Source organism: Geospiza fortis, unplaced genomic scaffold, assembly GCF_000277835.1.
Source record: "Geospiza fortis unplaced genomic scaffold, GeoFor_1.0 scaffold16, whole genome shotgun sequence".
Taxonomy (NCBI): Eukaryota; Metazoa; Chordata; class Aves; order Passeriformes; family Thraupidae; genus Geospiza; species Geospiza fortis.
This window is the reverse complement of record NW_005054302.1, coordinates 6,459,367-6,469,175: the sequence shown is the minus strand read 5'-3', so window position 1 is coordinate 6,469,175 and position 9,809 is coordinate 6,459,367.

Below are 9,809 nucleotides of genomic sequence, written 5' to 3'. Positions count from 1 at the left end.
CATTCCACCTTTATCTCTGCAGAAGATTTGGTTTCTGAGCTGCATACTGCTGAGAATTGAGAATTGCTGAGAACATACGCATTCTGCTTGCTGCACTGTATAAGCCTTCTGAGCTTCATGTTTGCACTAGAGATGTTTTTCTTCCCGGTGGCTAGAACTCAGGTTACAGAGTCTAAGTACCAGGTTCACTATCTATGTCTGCCATGCATCACTTGATGACCCGGGCCTTTGGTGAACCCCCACTCCTGGGGGCTGCTTGGTGATCTCCATTGTGCTAAAGGGGACCAGCTTCTCTCGGTCCGTGCTTATTGTCTTGAAGATGCACAGCAGCTGCCTCTTATGAGGTGCTGTTATGATGGGTCACTGCTTTAATGTTTGCTTCTCTGCTCCATCTTTGATTTACACAACTGTGTATTTCCAAGACTATAATCATATCAGAAGGCTGATGTCATTGCAGGACAAAACAGTGGAAAAAATGGGGTCAGAGTCAAAACTTTTATTCCTGTATAAATATCTGAAATAACACAGGCACTCCTAAGTCTTAACAATGCATTTCTCTTTCCATATGTTTCCTTTTCTTTTTAATAAAACACGCTCTCTTCCCAAATTCCTGCTTCTGTGATCGAAGTGTTAGAATTGGATGAGCTTCATGTTGACCTCCTGAAAGATTAGTGATCCTCTAACACAGATTTTAACTGCTCATTAGTGTAAAAGGGATGGTTGCTGGACTGGTGGGACATAAACATTATTCATACTCAAGAATAATATCTTGCTCTGAGTTCACTTGCTAGGTCCCTCTTGGCAAAAAGGGCAAAGTGCAGCCATTTAAAGGTAGAAACCAAGAAAACACAGACAAGTGCTTCTGACCTGAGTGATATGCAGGCAAACTCATCACTGAAGGAGGTTAGATTGTTTTACAGGTCTGAGTGGGTGCAATTCTCTGGGATTAAGTAGAACTCTTGTCTTTACAGCAACAGAGAATGTAACATCAAATGTTTAATGGTTTAACACACAGTTCGGAGAAAACAAGTCTACATCCATCACTTAACTTTATTGAATATTTGAACCATCCACATGTTTTCTGAAGTCTCCAGCTCACATTGTGGCAACAAAGGAAAATACCTGGAATATAAACAATGAGATCTAGTCTAAAAATTAAGCATTGGAGATGGGCTTGAATTTGAACTGTTTGCTTTGTCTGTTTCTTCTGTGGGCATCCCCTGTGTACATCTGAATCAAGCCCCTTTTGCAGAGGTATGGGTGTAGCTGGTTTAAAGCCCACATTATCTGTAACCTGTAATCGGGAAGATAATCACCACTGGCTATACACCAGGAGCTGGTGTAAAGATTTTGTTCGGAGTTGCTTTCTGCTGAGAGCTGCCTGAGTTAACCTGGTTACTTCTCTGATATCACTGTTGGACTCTAGAGACACCCTTGTAACATTTCCTTTGGCACTTTGGAGGAGGTACTTATATGTTTGACACCTCCTTTGACATTTTGAGGCAACCAGGGGAAAAAAGACGCCCTGCAGAATTGAGCTGTAAGTGCCTCTGAAGTGGGAATAGGGCTGTGATATCGCCGTGCTAACAAGATGCACTTAAGAATGTTCATGTCTTGCAGGTACCTGGTAGCATTACTTTAATTTAAGTTGTAATTCATTCAGGAGTAATTAATTTTTTGGCTTACCAATACACTTCAGTTTAGAAATTACTCATTTGAGTTTTACCTGCATTTTGACTAGTGATCTTGATTAAATAGTTCTTCCCTGATTTCTAGTGCAGTGATTCATTCAGGAAGACTTTTGCCAATATCAGTGAGTATCTTAAAATGCCATAATTCATTTTTAGTACAGTCAATAATGGCAGATCATGATGAAGGATCAACAATTCTTTTTCTCTACCTGCCCCAGTGAATCTACAAACATGTACATACTCTCTTTAATAACTGAGGCAGTATGCCTTTGTAGTGTGAATATTTACACCAAAAGGGTTTTTCGTTGAAAAATTAGTTCTAATTGACAGTGCTGCCCCTTTACATACTTACGTTATCTGTTGTTTTTTTTTTTCTTTCTGCTGGTCTTCTACTACAACTTTCAAGTATTTGTAGCTCTAGTTCATGTTTCTTCCTCAAGGTAGATTATAGATGCAGACAATAAATTACGGTGGGTTAAGAATGTTTCTTTAATCCCTAATGACTGATATAATTGATGCATCTGAAGCAGTTTCAAAACAAATTCATTTAACTCATGCAAAAAGTCTTCCTGAAATATTGTTTTTTTCTATCATGTTCATTTCAAGGATCATTAATAGCAGAGGTTGCAGGTAAATAACTGGTTGTTTAGGAAAAAAAAAGAGTGCATGATAGGGAAGAATGCTTTTTTGAGAAGTTGCAATAAGATACAAGATGATACATGGAGAGCCAGTGAAAGGAGGAGGCAATGCATTTATCTGACCAAATTCATATTTCTTGTGGTTTCTTACACCTAAGGTGGCTGCTGGCCCTTGTTTTGTAGTCAGTGGAGAGGAAAAAGGAGCTTGTGGACAGTTAAAACAGATCAGATGAACTAAACCTCAAAAAAAAAAAAAAAAAACCAAAAACATTTTCTGTGTGTTTACAGGGAGATCCTTGAGTGACCAGTTTCAGAGCAGACATTTGCTGAGGTGTCCCACCAAATGAGTCTTGATTTTACCTGGCTTAGTTTTACAGCAGTGGCTGTGACAAAGGGAAGGTGCCCTGTTCCAAATACACCCAAGTGGATGCGGCTCTAGCAGGGGTCTCTCTTGCACTGAGCTGATGCCATGAGATCTGATTTATGGCTGTGTGGGAAGGCAATGCTGCGTCCCATGGTGGCACTGGAACCTCAGTGCTCAGGTAGCTCTGGCAGCTGGCTGAAATGAAGTGAATAAATCTTAGTCCAACATGGTCAGTGTGTCTGTTTGGCTACTCCTGTTTCATGAGAGAAACTGAGAAGCCTTTGTTCTGATGAGGAATGAGAAATAAAAAAAAAGTTTGAACTATTCATATGAAGAACTCATGGTAAAACTGCAAAGCATCAGGAGAGAACTGACAAGGTCTCACTTTTTTAAAATGAGGGATGAGTTTTCAACTACTTGAGGGGATGCCCAGAATTAAGAATGTTAGTCTTTGGAATATTCCTGTAATTTCAAGCAGTTATTATTTTAGTACTATTGCATAGTGGGGTTTTTTTCTAATCTTCTCCATTATTAATTTAATATGCACACTCTCTGTATTTGTTCCTTAAAAATATCCTGTTCTTGGAAGAGCTTAATTATCTGTTTCCTCTTGTTTTCTCTTTTTTACTATCACCCCCTGTGCCGTCAGTCCCTGCATGCTTTTTTTTTTTCCTTTTTTAAGAAGGCTGAATCTATTTGTCTCTCTTAAAGTCTCACCTGACAAATAAAGCTGGTCTCCAAATGGAATTTCCACATATATTAAAATAATGATGTATTATGTCTAAATTTATTTTCCAAAGGCTTGTGTTCCCTCCAAAATGCAAGATGTGTAGATAAGAGAGCTTAGGGCAGATAGCTGAAATTAAATTTTTCTCTAAGAAGTTCAGAATCAGCTAAGGAAATGTAGTTCTTAACAGAATGGTGGAGACACTGCTGGAATTGATTGCTATGATGTTAGCCTAGGAGATCAAGCTGACTGCACTGTGTAATTAATACATTGCAATGAATGCACTGGATGATATCACTTAATAGAAGGAACTTGTGCTAACCATCATTATCAATACTGCTTTTTCAATTTCAGATTGTGGTTAACTGATTTGACATTAAATTCCCCTTTACTTTTGTCCTGCACTGCAGAGATTAATTGTTTTGTGGCCAGAGATCAGCAAAATATTGATCCACAAGTCAAAACTGTCTACCCACCTTTTACATGCTTTTTGCTTACTACATGGTGGAGTAAATTACACTGATCTGCTACTGTGAGCTGCTATTTCAATATAAATCTCTCCTTTTATCTTAAGCTCTTTATCACAGTTTTAACAGTGAATTCTGCTCACTCAGTTACTCCTGTCTGTTCAGATTCACCAGTCTTAGGATCTTTCATGCCAGAGAGTATCTGCTTCAGTAGGATTGGAATAATTTAGCAGCTTTGAAAATGCTACTGTCATTTATTCTAGGAGTCAGCTGTCTTAGAAGGACCCAGGAAAGGCCAAAGTAGTTTGCATTTATTGGCAAACTATGGCTTGTGTTAGTACTGACTTTTAATTTAACTGCAAAGATGAGAAAGTAAACATTATTTTGGAAACTTTAGTCAATAGAGATAATTGAGGAATTTTTTTCCTTATTTAAAAAAGAATAAACCAAATGTTAATACTGGAATTCCAAATTAATAAAGAAAAGGCTAATGCTCTAAAAGGTTGGAATATCCTCAAAATGCTTTGAAGACAAAGCTGGTCATTGTATGCACATATTTACCTAATTGAAATAGACTGTTTCATGAACAGAGGACCAAGGTGCATTTAAAAATAGCAGGAAAAAGCTAAACAACATTATCCATCTTGGGAAAAATACAGGATCTGTCTTTAGATGAGAATAGTGACAATTCAAGAAAATTCAAACATGAATCCAGAAAGATCCGGTCTGTGTGTCTTATGTTTTGCCAAGAAGGTTTGTGAAACCAGGCCTGCCCCTGCTCAGAGAGGAACTTGTGAATAAATCCAAAACACACTTTTACCAATGACAAATGTTACTAGAAAGAATCAATATAATTCTGTGAGTTGTGCACCCATATTCCTTTGCAATTACTGCAAGAAACGCTTGGAAAATAAAAATTACTATTTTGTTGAGAACTGTGAAGTCTTTGTACATAAATTATGAGAAAGTCCAAATTCGGTCACTAAATAAACACCACCACACATCTAGAAAGATGTGGGCAAAATGAAGACAGTTTCTGCTGTAGATCATATACAGTGTAAGTGGAAGGGAATGAAACACCAGTGCCCACTTGTTTTAGTGGAAGTGTACCTGACTTGCCCATGGAGAAAAATGAGTTGCAGCCCCACCTGTTCATATAATAACACCAGTGATATGAAGGGCACTTGGTTCTTTAGAAGTGTATAAATTAAAGCTGTCATAAAATTTAGAAGTTTCTAAACTCTGAAGCATAATGTCTATTTTAAGAGCTTGACATATCATGATATATCAAAATGGCCTGTAATATGGGAGATAACAATCACTAACACCACTCCTTTTGCTAAACATTGATTCTGTATAAAAAAGTGTGATGGAGGGATAGTGGAGTTGCTTATCAGTGCTCAGTCTTAGCAAGACAGTGCTGATAAGACTTTGCAGATGTTATACCAATTAATTTGTATTAGAATTGTAAAAATTGCTTTTGCTACTGATTTTGACTGCAGACATTATTAATAAAGCCTTTTAAAAAGTATTTAGCAGCACAAATTAGAGATGAAAATCCTGGGTTTATAATGGTTTCTGGGTTCCATAATTCTGCATTAAGTGTTTTGCATATATACTTTCAGCCAGGTTGACCAAAATATTCCACCAGTACTGAAGTATTCTGGAGTTGTTATAAGAAAAGAGCTAGTAAGCAAAATAGATTTGACCAATGTTTGAATACAGTAATATTTTGAAATTTGTTAATGGTTTTAGAAATCTTGAACAATTTTTATTTTGATATTCTTTCTAGCAGTGCCTGTGCCTTTATGAACAGGAACAATGAGTAATTTCTCTGCCTCATTTTGTTGGCAAGCATCAGTAGCTGTCTCTCCTTTCACTCTGAATCAAAGTTTTCTTGCAGGTAGAAGAGAAAGAGTTTATTCCCCTGCAAAAATAAGAAAAGTTTTTAAGCTCTTTAGTGCACTTCTATAATGGAAAAAAGTTTTAATTTTTTTAGTATTGTCAAGTCTGTGGTTTTTGTAAATTATTGGGGGGTTAATCATAATAAGCTTTAATATTCTCTTTGGATTTTGAGATCTGGGACTTTGGGACTTATATGAAAATCCTGGATTATACCAAAGGAATTTTTGGTTTTGGTTTTGTTTTGGTTTTGTGTTTGTTTTTCATTTGTTTTTGTTTTTGTTCTTTTCTTTTCCTGGGGGTTTAAAGTGTGATCCATTCTTTTTGAGCTCCATGTTGCTCAAAAAGAAATTAAAAGCACTCTCTTCACTTTTATTTCATGCTGTTTGGTCACAAGAGAGGAAGAGCAGAAAGCAGAGCCAAGCTTGATTATTTAAGAACAAATGCTAACTTCCAACATGTTCAGTCAGAAAATAACTCTTTCACTCACTCTGATTTCTCTGTGACAACTCTCTGGTGGACAACACAGGTATCTTCTAGAGAAGGTAAAATACCACTATAGGAAAAGTCTAGTCTTGAGCTCTGGGATTCTCGGGGAATCTCACTGAGATCATCAGGGAAGCTCACCAGAAAGGATATGGTTAGTGAAACCATTGAATACCAGAAAGTACTCACACATCCTGCAGGATGAGTAAAGAGGGCACTGACCAGAGCAGACAGATCTATGCTGACTACTAACCGTAGTACTTTAGGATAGTGTCTTTTGTAAAAAGTCAGTTTACACATATAGGATCGTTGCAATAGGGTTGTACTTCCCCTGCATCAACAAGTGCTACTTCCAGTAACTTTATTTTCCTACAAAACTGTAGTCAGCAGAAAGGGGCACTATGTCATCTCAGTGACATTTTTAGAATCATTAACATTTCAATCTGAAATTCTCAGCAGCTGAAGAGAGGCTCAGTAGCTGAAATAAAAGTGTCCACAACACTGATTAGAAGCTGAAAGGATTAGCTTGATGTCTCTGATGTTAATGCTTGCTGAAATGAAAAGGAAAAAAATGTTCAAAGGCCCAAACGTAATGTACCTGACTTCCTCAGACCTATCAAAGGGTTAGCATCAATAACCAAGTAATGGCTGCTTTATAGTTTGAATTTTCTGACCCAGTGTTTTCAAAAGGCTAATAAAAAGCCACACTGCTGAGACAAAATTTTAGGTTGTAATGACTATAAAAATAAAATAGTAATGATAGAGCAATTTGTCTTGGTCTAAGAGAGGAAGTTAAACCTCTATCTGTACCAGTCTTGAAGAACAAGCTGGAAAAAATAAGTTGCATGTTTTCATGTGCATAGCTAAACATACTAAAAAACAAAGATTGCATAGGAATGAATTTTTTAAAAATGCTTTTTAAAAATCTCTGCTTCTCATGGAAAATGCCCCTTTTTGCTCTACAAGAGGGTCTTAAACACTATCAAAGTCTATATTGTTGGAAAAAGGCATTTTAAAGATGTTGACTGCAGTGTCCTTTTAAACGTAATGTCAAACTTCACTTAGGCTACATTTTGGGCTTTAGATATGCAAATAATTGTACAACTATTTAATTTTTATGTATGCATCAGCCTTCATGGAACTGGAAGTAGAATTAAAAAAATTTAAACTCTATTTAAAAAGAGGAGAGTTTGGGCCCATAAGAATGTGATAACTCACTCACTTGAGCCATAGAATCATTGTTAAAATTAATTTCATTTCTGTACCTTCTTCAAGTTTCTGTAGTATTGACAATAACTCTTAGGGAAGGGAAATAAATTATATTGGTTGTACTGCAGCTTAAATAATTTGTATTTTCCCACTTAATTTTTGGGCAATACATGCCCACAAGCATAAAGTTCATCTGGTAGAAGAGGATTTATCTCTCTCAGATGTAATAAAGACTATTGTTTTCTTTCTGTCCGAAGCTTTAAAAATCTTCCATCTAGAAAACAGAGTGCAGGAAAATAGTTGGGAAAATTATGCACAGTTTTTGGAAAACAAGCTTCTGCAGCTCTTATGTCAGATAATGCCATCAGCTCCTCTGGAGATTGCATCTACCTTTCCGGTTATAAAATATCACAGTGGAACTCCTTTGGATCTCCCTGGACACAGAGAAGATATACCAAAATTTGAATTATCAGAAATCATATCTTCAGCTATAACAATGTGGGTTTTGAAGACTCTGGAGTCTCTGAGTTCTTATCCCCCATTCTACACTCAGAAGCCAGGTCTCATACTGCCATCTGTACCTTCTTTTTTCCTTCTTTATTTGGGCTTACATCCAGAAGTTCTATTTTCCCTTCATAAATGTAGTCCATGGAATACTCAGGTGCACTTCTTCACATAGGACGAATAATGTGAAGTAATGGGAAGAGAAATCCTTTAACCCTTCCTTTCACAAAGCAGATTATTTCCCCTCTTGTTGAATAATTTTTTGTATGTATAAACCACATTTATCTAGTTAGGTACTGTGCCATTTATTATGGTGGAACTGAGAAGTGATATCTGCCTTTGCAAGGCCAGAATTTGTGGTGCAGCCAAGTTTCTTCTGCTAGTCTATTTTCCTCACCATCTTTCTAGGTGACTTCTCTCAAATACTGCCAAGAGTTGCATTCTTCATTTTCTTAGCTTGTCTAGCTTTTAAATTTCCATTTTGTTAGTTGGCTGTTTTGTCCATTTTTTTTTCAAGCTTGTAATCTCAGTGTATGAGGAAATTTCATTTAGATTTATACACTTCATGGAGAACGAGGCTTTGCATGGCAGTTTTTTTGTGACACTATAGGAGAAATAAAACCCCCCAGTCATAATGAAAGATTACAGAACACTAGTGTTCTTTCTTAAAGTTGTGCCCTGTGGGATTTAGTCATAGTTAGTAAGTATTATGTATATTTCAATGTCTTTTATGTGCCTTTTGTCAGCTCTATTAAGTAGACAAGGTCCCTTGTTAACTGGTAGCCAAGGTCATCCTATACTGAATGACAAAATAAACTTGAACATCAAATAGGCTGGAAACATTGGAAAATTTCCTTTGAGAATGACAAGATCTGTTACAATAGGCTAAATTTCTGGTTTGATTTTATTTCAGTGAAGTTATATCTAATCAGTGGCACAGCACATAAAATGAAAACTGTCTAAGATGCTAATTGTAACATATTTAGAAATATTCAGAAATAATTTAACCCAAACACTTATTGTTCAGCCTAAAACTAAATAAAACCTCCCTTCCATTTTTTTGTTTGTTTTGCTTTCCCCTCCAATGATTAATCCATGTTTTTCATGCCCCTTTCTTCACCCCATGCAGAACATTTGAAAATAGCTGTTGTGTGAGTTATGGGCTTCTGGCATGAAAAAAATTGGTCTCTGACATTAGTATGCACAGGGAGAAAGACATGCTGAGAAGCTGCATTTGAACTATAAGACCAGTGGTAGTTTTCAGTCATTCTGTGATGCCCATAAGGGGATTGCTTGTCTACAAATCCAGCTGAGTTCACCTGGCTCTTTTCTTCAGTAAGCCATTGTCGGCTCTAATGTTTTTCCCCCCTCTCCCCCCTAAAAATAAAAGGAAAGATGAAAAGAAGTAAGAAGATATTTAAAACTGAATGTTCAAATGTTACATATTCAACCAAATATGTGGTTTTCAGTGAGTTCACTCCTTGCCTGATTTGTTTCACTGTGAAACTGTGAAACAAATCATGAAACTAGAGAAAGGACTCAGTTAATTTTTACATGGGTTGACATTTTAACCAAGTTTGAGCTTGTCTAGCTGTGGCATTGGAAAGACTTTTTCTTTGCTTTGTTTCCCTAAGAACTTGGAAAAAGCTTTGTGCTTTATTAAAAAAAAAACAACAAAAAACCCAAACAGACCAAAAAACAACACCAACAAACTCTCAAAAAAAAGAAAAAAACCCCCCAAAAACTAAAAAAGAAAACACAGTTCTACTCTCTTCTAGTTTTTTTGACAAAAGAATTCCAACTTTATTCTCCTCCTTTCTC